Raw genomic sequence first — 15,168 nt, 5'->3', positions numbered from 1 at the left:
ACACAATGGATTCGGCTGTTATAAGTTTCCAGGGACGTGGATTTCCACATGTACAATATGTAGCCCTGAGTAGAGTTAAATCTTTAGACAAACTCTTCATCAGCAACTTCAAAGAAACATCAATTTGTGTCAGCCAAAAGGTCACTGCAGAAATGGCAAGGTTACAAGGTGAAAAGAAATTGGAACTGGCTCTACCATTATCTGATATGTCTTCAACATCTGAAAACACTTTCAATGTGGTATTCCACAATGTCAGGTCTACATAAGCATATCAGTGACATTAAGTCTTGTAAGTTTTATACTGCTGCAGATCTCATGATGTTTGTGGAAGCAAACATTTCACCTTCAGATGAAATCGAAGCTTATCAAATTGCAGGATTCTATTCGTACATGTATCCCTTTACTCTCACAGTGGATAACAGACGTTCAGTCTATGTAAGTAAATACATTCAGAATGTCCAACTACAACCAGGGATTGAATTCACCATCATCGTTCTACACAACATTTTCGACATGACAATGCTGGTTGTTGTTGTTGCACGATATGCATCTCCCAGCACAACTATGGAAAGGCTGCAAACAGTTCTACAAGATATAACATCTAGGATTAATCATTGGAAACCAACGAAAATAATCCTTCTTGGAGATTTAAATGTGGATTTGCTGAAAAGGAAGAATAATCCGATTCTTGACATTTTGGATTCTTGTGATCAAAAAAAATCAGTTTACCAACTACAGATTATGGATCATTGATCGACCATGTTTACAGCGATATTACAAATTCAAGAAGTGAATTGGGGGGGGGGGGGTGTTTGAGTCGTACTTCTCAGACCATAAACCTGTATGGGGTTGTATTACTGAACTTAATGAATAATGATGATCTGTGGAATTTTTGATGATGAAGAGGGGTGCATGTTTCTAGAATTGGAACTTATTATGTTTATCTGTGAAACTGTTCAGGAGGTTATGCTTTTTGTCACATCAGATTTGGTAAACTGATGTGTTGCCTGCTGAGCACGAGCGTTAAATGTACTTGCTCATAAAACTATTGTGTGAACTGCCGTGTCACAATGTCATAGTAATTAAGTTGTGATGCATTTTATAACTGGGATGATGATGCACAAACTGTGGAACTTTTGATGATGAAAAAGAGAGGGGTGTATTCAATAACTGGAACTGATGCTTATGATGTATTGTATATATATATATATATATATATATATATATATATATATATATATATATATATATATATATATATATATATATATATATATATATATATGGAACATTTTAATATGATGATGATGATGATGATGATGATTTATCTTTAAATGTAAGCATGAGTCAATATTTATTTCAATATTATCATGATGAGTTGAACACCTTGATGTGAAACGATTTTGTCATGTTCATGTTTTCATTTTTTTTTTCGTTTTTATCGACCACACTATTTTTTATTGATTACAATATGCAAATACATCTATTGCTTTAAAATTATTTGGATCAGACTTCACTGCAATGCTTTATAAAAAAATATTATTAGACTACTCTTTTAAAAACGATAAATGTATAAACAGGCGAGCATTGGGTGGCGTTGACACCAACTCTCTGGTTAATGTAATGCTGTGATGTTGTCTGATTTAGAATTTCCCAGGTGGTGAAGGAGACCAGTCCTAAAAGGCAAGAAAAAAAAATGAAAATATAAATGCGAACACGCAAAGTGCAAATGTCGAAGCAGGTTACACTTCAACCGCCAACGACACGGGATCCGCGAATCATACATCCGTGAATAGCAGAGTCTGACAGCACCACAAAATAGCAAATGCACTTTTGCATTACAGGAACACTCCTCATACGACAACGGGCGTAACTCTGGCTGAATTGTTGTTTGAAAGAACCCGCAGAAACCGTTTGTCTTTGGTCAAACCTTGTTTACAAAGAGGGTAGAAGGTAAAGAAAATGCTTTCTCAGGTTCACCATGATGGTTATAATAATAAAATGAGATAATTTGATTTGCATCAGCCCATCCGTGTCAGAAATGTTAGAGTAGGGAAGGAAAAGTGTATTCCAGGGACGATTGTAGCAATTAAAGGTCCACTTTCTTACCTGGTGAGAGTTCCAGGAAATAACCGTGGTGTACATGCTGACCATCTGATAGCTGACAATTTATGTATAAATGGTGATGCATATGGTATATCGGAGCAAAGTTTACCCGAGTACAAACCAATGTCGGAGGTTCTTGATTCAACACCTACAAAGAGTGAGTTGTCACCTGAATTGGCTCCAGTGGAACCCCATGCACCTGTCCAACCAAATATGGTTCCTCAGACATTACCTTTTTCATCCAAAAGCTCAGTGTCAGAAAACACATCCAGCACCCAGTCAGATTCTCACCAGTTCCCCACTGTTTGTTCAAAATCTGATTCCAGTGGAGGAATTCCAACGGTACTTAGAAGGTCGAGCAGAGTGTCTAGACCTCCACAGAGACTTGAATTGTAAGATTAAGATTCTGCTCTGGCATGTGAGGTGGAACGGAAAATGTGTGTGTTTACCGATTACTCTTGCTTGTGTGGAAGAAAAATAATTGCATTCATGCATTCTCAATTATATTCACTTGTTGAATTGTTGCCGGTACGTTATAAATTTAATTTTTGTACTATCGTCAAATTGACTGTCAGTAATGTTTCCATTTTCCCGAGAGTCTTTGTGTCAGCACAATGTGTAAGCACACCCTGTTTGTATTATATACACAACATGGGGAATAAGGGTATCAAGTGTCTTTCCTGTATTGCTGACTTTACTGGAGTCAAACATGTGGAGGTCTGGCCGACCATTATATCCCACCACCATATACGAGTATAATGCTCATATTCCATACAAGTTGTTTTGAAAAAAAACCAAAAGACAACATTCCACAAATATTTTATTTAATATTTCATGATATAGAAAATAATTGCCATACAACTGTAAGAGAAAAATCTATCCATATCCACTACCCATGCACAAGTGATACATTTTCAGTGCATGCATACCATGTGTTCCAGTACACGTGCTTGCTCCAACTAATGAAATCCAGCACGTGCACAAACCTACACCAGTCTCTTTTAATGAATACTGCCACACAAGTGCAGTCTTGATTTAACCTATTTGGGGAAAATTAACATTGATTTATACTAGGGTGGTGCAGAGCAGACTGACACATTTGGATATGTGATAATTGAAACACATTGGGTTTATGTTCAAAGCTTTCAATTTTATTATTTATGGTAAATAATATCAGGAAGGCGGCCTCCACCAGTTGTAGTGCATTGTCTTAGAAAAATGGTCCCACAACCCCAAAAGTTCCCGCCCCACCCCTCGGACAGGAGAGCGGTCTGAAATGAGCAGGACATAATTTGATGATGCATTTGGGGAACATCCTGCATCCGGGCCTGTTTGGATTGTACACACTACAGAGCAAGGCATTTTGTGTCAGACTAGCGAGCACAGGTGATCTCCGTTGTACTGAGATATTACCAAACCAGCAAATGCTTCCACATGCTGTAAATGGCGAAGCTGCTCACAACGAACCTGTGAATGAGTTTACATGTGGAGAGAGAGCAGTGTCGTCTGGGTAGAAAGTCAAAATCATAATTGTATTGAGAAATTCATGAAACTTCCCACAGTGGCCGTAAGAGCCAAAAATTTTCAAGGGGGTGGCCACAGATTTGCATGAACCATGGCTCCGTTGCCCAAATGTACACTTCAAGTCATTGTGCACCTTTTTCGCATGTGTTTCTTGGTAGTCCGAGTCCATTTCTTTTTCACATTTCATGTGATAGCGATAGGGTTGCTTTTGCGATTTCATGGGAAACATTGTATTTTTTTGGGGGTTGTAACCTCAACATACGTGGTGATGAACGACCTGAAACAAAGGAAAATGAATACACATACAAGGTTCATTCAGAAATTTACTGCACATCAACAGGCAACAAAACATGGTGTAAACTAAAACGACCACTCCACTCGATTGGAGTGCAAACCTCCGGCAGAGATTCAGATCACAAGGAGGCCACACTACCATCCCCCTCCCCACCATCACCACCATTCCCATCTCCAGCATCCCCCCCATCCCCAACAACCTTGATTGTTGTACAATGGGAGAAAATCCCCAAATCCAGATGTGTAAATCTGATACAGACATACACATGAAGACTCGAAGCTGTAATCCCTGCCAAAGCCACTTATACAAAGTATTGACTCAGGGGGTTGAATACTTATTGACACAAGACATTTCAGATTTTCATTTTTAATTAATTTGTAAAAATTTCTAAAAACATGTTTTCACTTTGTCATTATGGGGTATTTCATGCAGATCGGTGACAAATTTAAATTTTATCCATTTTAAATTCAGGCTGTAATGCAACAAAATGTGACAAAAGTCGAGGGGTGTGAATACTTTCTGAAGGCACTGTATATATGCCACACACCTAAACACTTTAGCTTGAACAAACAAGTACCAGGGACTTTATGTTGTTTGACCCGGTTTTTCTGAATTTTAAAATCGATTTGCAGAGTCAAGGGTGCTTTTGGATAAATTGGCAGAGTGTATTCGGTACACCTGACCAGCTGAGCCCCATCTCATGGGCAGAGAGGAAAAGGTGTGATCTGGGTCGCCCGTACCGAGGGCTGTGTGTGAAGAAGTGTTCCAAATCGTCGGGAACCTAACACCATTCGCAGAACACAGGAGTGTGACACCCTATTCTGTGTAAATAGTTTAGACCACAATGTCCGAGTATGAGCCTATAGACTATCTCTTTAGAAGAGTCGAGAAACCAAGACTGTGGATTCAACCAAAGGGTGCATCTTATAGTTATAGCACCATCACCCTTTGGTGGAGGTCTCATTGGAATTGCTATTTTTATCTTCGCCAACGAAGGTGAAGGAGGTTATGTTTTCACCCCCTCTCTGTATGTTTTTTGTTTGTTTGTGTGCAGGATATCTCAAGAGGTTGTGGACGGATTCGGACAAAACTGTGTGGACAGGTTGGGTGTGACGCAAGGACGAATTGATTCAATTTTGGTGAAGATCCGAATCCGGATCCGATAATTACCTCCGCCACCGAAGGCGATGGAGGTTATGTTTTCAGACCTTTCATCTGTCTGTTTGTCTCTGTCTGTTTGTTTGTGTACAGGATATCTCCAAAAGTTGTGGACGGATCCACATGAAATTTTGTGGACAGGTTCAGTGTGCGATAATGACGAACTGATTAGGTTTTTGTGAAGATCCAGATCTGAATCCGACTACTAGAATTTTAAAGTGATTCTTCACCATTGAGAGATCGTGCCAAAAACGATATATAGCATGGTACGGTATTTCAAAAAGTTGTGGACGGATTGGGATGAAATTTGGTGGACAGGTTGGGTGTGTGACAAGGACAAACTGATTCGATATTCGTGAAGATCCGAATCCGGATCCAGACACGAGATTTATTTAATTTTTTAAGTGATTTTTTTTTCACCATTGAGAGATAGGTCTAAAAATGACATAGTACTGTATAGCATGATATTTAAAAAATGTATTGGGCCAGATATGTTCTCATGGATCAGGAATTACGTGGTGGAGGTATGCGCTCTACTAAGTGCCCTTCTAGTTTTTTAAGTGATTCTTCACCAATGAAAGATCGGGCTAAAAATGATATATAGCACGATATCTCAAAAAGTTGTGGACAGATTTGGACGAAACTTGGTGGACACGTTGGGTGTGTCACATGGATGAATGAATTCGGTTTTGGTGAAGATCCGAATCTGGTTCTGGATACGAAAATTATTTATTTTTTTTAAATTCATTCTCCATTGAGAGATCGGGCCAAAAACGATATAGTACTGTATAGCGTGATATTTCAAAAATGTATTGGGCCCGATATGTTTTCGTGGATCAGGCATTACGTGGTGGAGGTATGCGCTCTACTGAGTGCCCTTCTAGTTGTTAATGGGACTACAAATTTGGTTAGAAAGTTGTGACAGGTCCAGAAGAATTGCAGTTTCAAATTTTGAATTGGGTGCTTGTTCAGCTGCCTAATCGCAGGCCTCATTACCTCCATTTCCCATGTGGGCAGGGATTCAGCATAGGTCAACAACCTGATTACTCGTCAATATATTGTTGCGGTCTTCGCGCCCGCCGGCGTGCGACGGCCACGTAACTCGAATCGCGGCACGTCGCCCACCGGACGGACAATCCAGTCGTGACCCTCTCGGACTAACGCCGGGAACCAGTCACGGGTGGACCTTTCGGTCTCACCGCGATCGAGCCAATCAGCCCCCGCGTGGGATAGGGTTGCTCGCCAAATTCGAACTACCTAAGTACCCACGCGGAGGGTAGACCGGGCGATCGCACCTCGCCGCAGGTCGACTTCGGACACGGGCCACTTGAGCGACCCGTTCCGTACTATCAGAATAACCGAGTGGTGTTATCGTCGACCTCGACGGTTCGATTAATTATCGGGCGTATTCAGCCCACTACCAACCCTTTACGTGAAGCAAGATGGGGGTTCAATGGGGGAAAAGACGAAGCGAAGCGGGAGAACAGTTCAACAATAAAGCACATTTATTCTCGGCACACGGGAAGCACACAAATACAATTCCACCAAATGCACACAAAAAAGAAAACACAATTCCATTTACACAAAAAGCAAACATAAAAGTGAAAACACAGTGCAGAGCTAATACCGACTACCGAGCACACGGCAACACTTATACAATTCTACTTCACAGACGGCGCCGACAACACATACCCAAAACCAAGGAAAAGAAATACCCTCAAGAATGAGGTAGGCCTGGGGCCGAGACCTGGTCGGGCCTACCCGTCTGGTGATGAGACGCGGAGCGGCGATGGCCCCGCAACCCGCGGGCCTCGTGGACAGTGCCTGGCAGGGGGTGGGAACGGGGCCCCCTTGGTCGCACTATCTCAGCGCGGGGGGAAACAGGAGGGGGTTGCTGATGCTCGGGGTATAGAGGATCTTTATTATGTGCGACGAGCGTCTCCACCTCGGCCAGGTCGCGCTGCCGGCCTCCCTCGGGCGCGCAGCTCCTTGCACGACGCGAGCACCCTTCGTCCGACTCGCCGCCTCTCCACAGCTCGTCCCCTCCGTTCCGACTTTTAACGCACACGACGAGCAGCTCCACCGCCCGCGAAGTCTTGACTCTCTGTTCCGACTCCTTCGCCTCGTTCCGACCTTTACTACTCGTTCTCGTTCTGCTGACTCTTTCGCTCCGACTTTTACTACTCGTTCTCGTTCTGCTGACTCTTTCGCTCCGACTTTTACGACTGGTTCCGACTCCTTCCTTCCTCGTTCCGACTTTTACTACTCCTTTGACTGACGAACACCGTCCTTTTATCCCCCTGTAACTTCGCCTTTGACCCCCTCCCTTTGACCTTTCAACTCGCTCCCCATTGGCCCGAGAAAAAGTGGGCGTGAAGGCTTTTTGATCCACAAATTTGCATATATCGATCGCCCTGGGGGCGGGGCCAATTCGCCCCTCGCTCACCGATTGGACGGCAAAAAGTGGGCGTGTGTCGTTTTCGATCCGTTTTTGAAGCAGAAAATCCGTGATTTTGTACACGCTGTTCAACGTGCGCCCTACACGAGTCCAGCATCGGTGCCCATGAGTGGCGCGAGATGACGGTGATGCGATGGTGGCGAGTTGTGACGGTAAAGGTCGTGGCGGTTGTGGTGAAGCGGTGGTTGTGGTCGGTGGTTGATGTTGTGGTTGTGATGGTGGCGATTGGTCCAAAATAAAGATAGTAAAAGAAAAACGGCTATCCTGAAGAGTCGCAGCACGTATAAATGACATGTATTCCCACTAGACAACGGGTTTGGGCCTAACTACACATGCACTTACCGAGATACCTCACCTAAGGGACCTGAATGGTGGTTTGCGAATCTGGTAACCACAACACTACCCCCTTCCCTTTTTACAGACTCGTCCCGAGTCGTCAAATTTTCGTGTGCCATCATGTGTAGTTTTCCCCTAGTACATTTTACCTACGGATCCCTGAGTGCGACATTCATGGTATTCGTGTCCCCAAAATAAATAACCTGAGGGCTGCGTAACTATCTAAACAAACTCACTCACACGGACGACTTAAATAAAATTGCCGGCGCTAGACATACATGCCGGGGGCGCACTCATATGTACAGTACATCTTAACCTTAACTTACAAATTTTACACTAAACCATGGCCCAGGATCATTGAACTCTGCAAAGAAAAGCAGTTAGCAGGGAGCCAGGCTGCCCACATGCAGTCTCTGACTCAAACAATGCAGGTGACAGGGAACGTGGCTGGCTGCTCACACGCAGTCCAAGGCCTTCCCTTTTGAACTGAACTCAGTGAACCACAACGGTGCTTGGGCTGCACAACGCAGTCTCCGTGCCAGCTCAAGTGGCACACGCAATGAGCACAACGAATGGATGCATGAACGGTTTGAACTGAATGCAGTGAACCACAACGGTGCATGGGCTGCACAAACGCAGTCTCCGTGCCAGCTCAAGTGGCACACGCAATGAGCACAACGAATGGATGCATGGACACAAACACGGTGCACGGGCCGCCACTGCAGGCCCGTGTTGTAGCTGCCAACAGGGCAGTTCTTGCAGCTTGCAAACTGTTGCCTTGCGGATCCTGGCGCACATGGAAATGAACAGGGGGGGGCAAAGCAAAAATTGAACGGGGCTGGTGAACGTGGGCAGTGGGCATGGCATGGCAAAGGTGAGCAGGCAAACTCAGCCCGCAGAAGAAGGCCGCTGCAGGCAAACTCAGCCCGCAGAACCAGGCCGGCACAGGCCTCGAAGAAAAACAGCCAGCAGATGAACTGGCCGGCACAGGCCTTGCAGCACACAGCTGCCGATGAAGTTGGCCGGCCTCCGCCTTGAAGCAAAACACGGCCAGCCGATGAAGTTGGCCAGCCTTTGCCGTTCAATGGAGGTTGGTGGAGGGAGTGCGGTGGTGCTGGCCACTTGGAAGGCGGGCTCGGACCTACCTACCTGTCTCCCTCCCAACTATCGCCTTTGCCTGTCACTGTACATACCCACTCCCTTAATTTGTGAAAAACCAATTTAGCCCCAACTTATTTTTTTTTATTTTTACTTTTATGTTTACTTCCCCTCTATAAATCGTCCCCTAACCCCCTTTATCGTCCTTGTTCGGCTAACCTATCCTGTCACCTAGCCTACTCCCAACCCCTACGTTCCCTTCCCGGAGGGGAATAAGGGAGAGCTAACGTCCTGTGTCGAGGCCCAACGAAGCCTCAGAATGGCCTCCCCAGAGTTCGGCGATCTTAACACCAAGTGGGTCCAGCGGCCCACAACGACAGCGAGGGGATGGATGGTGCGGAGGGGTACATCTCCTAATCTACCCTAACCATTTAACTGTTAAACTACCCCGGGGCTTTCAACAAGCGCCTCTCGCTTAAACTATTGGTTCTAACAACCCAGATTCCCGTCGCCTGTGTTGGTGTCCTCACAATTTTGGGCCTCGCCCCCCAATTTTCTCTCCGTGCCCTCACACGGTCTCCTGGCTGGGACACGTGGCTCCCTTTGGCAGGCACGACCCTCTGCCGATTCTCCCGCTATGGCACCCCCGGGCACTGCACTGCCTCCGAGCCTACCAGCTCCCTAACACCGGGGAGTGCCCCCCATGGCACCTCCCCTGAAACGCACACGTGGCAGGCCGGCCTCCCGGGCCCCTTTCCGAGGGTCACCCGTGCCCACAACACTGCCCACGCGGCTAATGGCGCCCCGGGCCCCCGCACCAAGCAGGCGCACCCGTGCCCACTACTCTATCCCGGCCCCCCATGGGCCCATGGCCTACCGCGGCCGACTAGCCTGGTGCCCGGGGTACCCACTCAGCGATACTCACCTTTCGCAGCCACGCTCCCAAGCCCGTCAACAGGGCTCCTGCACCCCTCCAAATGGGTCTCGAGCCTACTTTCCCACCAACAACAAAACGACCTCCATTTTTCAATTTGACTAACCCCCTAACTCACTTTACTCTGACCCCGGGGTCCCTTGGGCGGGAGTCACTCCTCCCCCCAATCACTCATCGCACCATGCATTCCCCATTCACTCCACACACACAGACCCGCTGGCCTCACTCACTCACCAAGCACATGCCTCACAACTCACCAACTCTTCAACACACACACCACTGAACTCTGCCATCCTTCTAACTACATCCCCTAACTAACTCGTGCTCCCACGTCGTCCCTTAAACTACAGCACGTTCCTTTTAACACTACGTAGCTAAACTACGTCCCCTCTACACATTCACAAGTCTGTCTCTGTCTCCTAACTCAAAAATTCATTTTATTTCCCAACCTAAATCTGGCTACAATCCCTCTAACTAATCCATTCCACGGACTCCATGAGGACTTACCCCTGCCCCATGAAGTCGGTCTAACTAAGCTAACCCTTCCCCCTAACTAGTTTCCATCCTGTGCCCAGGTAAGGGGGTCTTTCACCCCTTGCCCAGGAATCCTGTACACCCGAAAGTGAGGCTTGCTTTTTTTTTTTTTCCATGCGCAGCACCTGCGCGGCAACTCGCGCTCTTTGCACCTTGCAACTGCCCGTGACGTCATGCAGCTGCACGTGTTCCTCGTCCCTCCTTGGACGGGACCATCCGGCAGAGATACCCCTCCTGCCGGATTCCAACCCCACGTGCAGCCATGACGTCACCGTGCGCATATAAAAAAAAACACAAGCCACACGTCTCGAGGGGTTCCCCACGCGAACACATGTGCTTTGCCCGTTGGAGCTTAACACACACGATCGCGTGGAGAACCCGTCCGGTCCAAATCCGTTTACCTGCCTAAACTTTGTCCGTCCGCGGGATCGGCAAATCCACCGCGTGCGTTTCCGGACCGGGACTTCACTCTCGCAAGCGAGCACGTGGTGGTCTCGTGCGTTGCACAGCACGAACCGCGTGCTCACTGCTGGGTGAACCCGGCACGGTCCTCGAAACAACCACAGCCGCTACTCGGCTTTCTTTCTTCTGTCGCCTTCGTCGTCGCCATTCGACCCACGCACACCTGCGTGTTACGACGCACACAGTCCACACCATTAAACTCACACCGGGAGACGCGGCTGCGTGCTCCCGCATGCCAACCGACATCTCCCTCTCATACCGCTCTCTCACACACACGGTCTCCCTGGCACACAGCGACCTTGCACACGGCCGTTCACTCACGCGTGCCTCACTACTCACACAAACCATACTACTCACACGTGGTGCTCCATTCACTCGCGCGGGGGCACTCACCCGCGGTGCCTCACCCACACACGCGAGGGCACTCAACCGCTGTGCCTCATTCATACACACGGCGACACTCACACACGCGGTCTCTTCCACACACGGTGCCTCACCCACACACGCGGGGGCACTAACCCGCGGTGCCTCACTCACACTCCGTGCCTCATCCACACACGGCGTGCTGGGAAGCACGTACTCCGGCACCATCGCCACCACACCACTCACACACGGGGTCGCTTCCACACACGGGGACGCACTCACACCTTGCACCACACACACAGGGACAACCACACTGGGGATTTGTGTCCCCACAAGGGTCTCCGGGGCCTCTACACCCCCCAAGCTCTCCGTGCACCCGTCCACAGCACTCGTCCCCTCAACCTCGCAAAGCACGACCGAACTCACCTGGTCGTGACTCGCCTCAAGGGGGCATACTCCCCTCGTTCCTGGAGGAGGCCATCCCGCTGCTCGCACCGGGTCCCTACACGCTCCGCGAGCTCAACCCCATTGTCCTCCACTACCTCCGTGTGTGCGTGCGCGTCACTTACCCCGTCTTCATCGTGTAGTCTTCCCTCTATTTTTTCTATCTCCCGTGTCTCTGCCAACTCTTCACCCTTTACCTCCCTTGTCTCAACTATTATTTCTGTTGTCGTCACCTCGTGTCTCGTCTCACACGTTTTGGTCTCCCCATTTAATTTTTCCCTTTCGGTCATCGTCACGACCCTCGCCCAACACGTTCCACGAATTATTTTTTCACCCGCCTCCACCGCGGGCCTGTCAGCCGTTGCACCCCCACCCAGCTCGTTTGCTCCTACACGTGGAGTCGCCATTTTAAGCTCCCTGCTCACTGCCTTCATGCCCGCCTGCAGGCATTGGCCCATGTTCTGCGTCTCACCCCGCAGCTCTTTCATGTTTGTTTCCATTCCGTTCATTTTTGTATCCATCTTTTCGTTTATTTGTTGTGTATTCGCATCCATCGTCGTTTTCACTTCATTCATTTGCTTGTTCATGTCTTTCATTTCGTTTTTTATTTCATTTGTCATTGCCGCCAGCATGGCGCATAGCTGGGCCATGTTGGATGCACTCAGCTGAGCCGTTTCGGCAAGGGTTGGGGAAGGGTCTTGGTGGAGAGGGGGGGGAAGGTGTCATACACCGCGGCCGCTGCCGCACCCACCTCGGGCCCTGGGTTCAGTTGGGCGAGTCCGTGTTCCTGCACAATCAACATTTCCTGCTCGGGGATTCCATCCTGGACCATGGATTCTACATTACTACACATATACATTTCTAATACCCCCGGCTCCCGCTCGCCTTGAGACGCCATCTTGCTTCTCGTGAAGGGTTAATTTGCTCGCTCGTAATTTGGAGGGAATCGGGGGTCGCTTCTCTCACCCCTGGACCGATTCCCGTAAATTTAGCCGGAGACAGGAGAGCCCGTTCTCCTGTTCTCCGATACCAGTGCCGCGAGGAGGGCGATGAATTTGTATCGCACGACCTGACACCAGTGTTGCGGTCTTCGCGCCCGCCGGCGTGCGACGGCCACGTAACTCGAATCGCGGCACGTCGCCCACCGGACGGACAATCCAGTCGTGACCCTCTCGGACTAACGCCGGGAACCAGTCACGGGTGGACCTTTCGGTCTCACCGCGATCGAGCCAATCAGCCCCCGCGTGGGATAGGGTTGCTCGCCAAATTCGAACTACCTAAGTACCCACGCGGAGGGTAGACCGGGCGATCGCACCTCGCCGCAGGTCGACTTCGGACACGGGCCACTTGAGCGACCCGTTCCGTACTATCAGAATAACCGAGCGGTGTTATCGTCGACCTCGACGGTTCGATTAATTATCGGGCGTATTCAGCCCACTACCAACCCTTTACGTGAAGCAAGATGGGGGTTCAATGGGGGAAAAGACGAAGCGAAGCGGGAGAACAGTTCAACAATAAAGCACATTTATTCTCGGCACACGGGAAGCACACAAATACAATTCCACCAAATGCACACAAAAAAGAAAACACAATTCCATTTACACAAAAAGCAAACATAAAAGTGAAAACACAGTGCAGAGCTAATACCGACTACCGAGCACACGGCAACACTTATACAATTCTACTTCACAGACGGCGCCGACAACACATACCCAAAACCAAGGAAAAGAAATACCCTCAAGAATGAGGTAGGCCTGGGGCCGAGACCTGGTCGGGCCTACCCGTCTGGTGATGAGACGCGGAGCGGCGATGGCGCCTCACTCCGCGGGCCTCGCGGACAGTGTCAGGCAGGGGGTGGGAAAAGGGGCCCCCTTGGTCGCACTATCTCAGCGCGGGGGGAAACAGGAGGGGGGGTTGCTGATGCTCGGGGTATAGAGGATCTTTATTATGTGCGACGAGCGTCTCCACCTCGGCCAGGTCGCGCTGCCGGCCTCCCTCGGGCGCGCAGCTCCTTGCACGACGCGAGCACCCTTCGTCCGACTCGCCGCCTCTCCACAGCTCGTCCCCTCCGTTCCGACTTTTAACGCACACGACGAGCAGCTCCACCGCCCGCGAAGTCTTGACTCTCTGTTCCGACTCCTTCGCCTCGTTCCGACCTTTACTGCTCGTTCTCGTTCTGCTGACTCTTTCGCTCCGACTTTTACTACTCGTTCTCGTTCTGCTGACTCTTTCGCTCCGACTTTTACGACTGGTTCCGACTCCTTCCTTCCTCGTTCCGACTTTTACTACTCCTTTGACTGACGAACACCGTCCTTTTATCCCCCTGTAACTTCGCCTTTGACCCCCTCCCTTTGACCTTTCAACTCGCTCCCCATTGGCCCGAGAAAAAGTGGGCGTGAAGGCTTTTTGATCCACAAATTTGCATATATCGATCGCCCTGGGGGCGGGGCCAATTCGCCCCTCGCTCACCGATTGGACGGCAAAAGTGGGCGTGTGTCGTTTTCGATCCGTTTTTGAAGCAGAAAATCCGTGATTTTGTACACGCTGTTCAACGTGCGCCCTACACGAGTCCAGCATCGGTGCCCATGAGTGGCGCGAGATGACGGTGATGCGATGGTGGCGAGTTGTGACGGTAAAGGTCGTGGCGGTTGTGGTGAAGCGGTGGTTGTGGTCGGTGGTTGATGTTGTGGTTGTGATGGTGGCGATTGGTCCAAAATAAAGATAGTAAAAGAAAAACGGCTATCCTGAAGAGTCGCAGCACGTATAAATGACATGTATTCCCACTAGACAACGGGTTTGGGCCTAACTACACATGCACTTACCGAGATACCTCACCTAAGGGACCTGAATGGTGGTTTGCGAATCTGGTAACCACAACAATATCTTGGAAAGAAGGCCTTCTTTCCAGACTGTCACAGGCCTTGTGAATAACGAGGAATACCCAAATAGTGACTCGTGGTTGTTTAAAGATTTATTGGCGTCATTGGCAAGTGAGGAAATGCGGTCATTGGAGAAGTCTCCCTTTCTGAACCCTCTCTGGCACTTGTATAACGGGTTGTTCTTTTCCAGAAAGATGACCAGATGTTGATTGACCATCTTCTCCATTATTTTACTGACAACAGAAATGAGTGCAATCAATTGGTAGAAGGATGGGTTTGGGGATCTTTTCCTGCTTTGTGAATGGGAATGAATGTGGAGTTTTTTCAGTTAAAAGGAAGCTTTCCTGAAGACCATACCTTGATGAAGAGTTTGAGGAACACTTCCAAGGTTGAGTGGAGAGTTTAGATGACAAGCATCACTAAAGATGTCTTTAAGTTGGTTGGCAAATTTACGTTTATGCACTTGGAACTCTGTGTCGATGTTTGTGACTCCAATAAGGTTAGAGAATTGTATTCCCAGGGTAGTAGACTTGTCTCTGTTCAGTCAGAGGGTTTCATTGTTGGAGATGAGCACATG

At 48.5% G+C, this 15,168-nt stretch overlaps 1 long non-coding RNA gene across 1 annotated transcript in view; it reads left to right on the top strand.

Annotated features, from left to right (window-relative positions):
* The first annotated feature begins 4,810 nt into the window (after window positions 1–4,810).
* The window catches only part of LOC147022208 (uncharacterized), a 16,574-nt gene continuing 6,216 nt past the window's right edge, over window positions 4,811–15,168 (top strand). Inside the window, exon 1 of the long non-coding RNA XR_015060639.1 lies at window positions 4,811–4,921. This is a non-coding gene — a long non-coding RNA (uncharacterized LOC147022208). The remainder of the gene's footprint in view (window positions 4,922–15,168) is intronic.

The sequence above is a fragment of the Eptatretus burgeri genome, chromosome 8, assembly GCF_056783735.1.
Source record: "Eptatretus burgeri isolate ZD-2024b chromosome 8, Ebu_testis_v1, whole genome shotgun sequence".
Classification (NCBI taxonomy): domain Eukaryota; kingdom Metazoa; phylum Chordata; class Myxini; order Myxiniformes; family Myxinidae; genus Eptatretus; species Eptatretus burgeri.
This window is presented reverse-complemented; position numbering and strand designations above follow the sequence as displayed.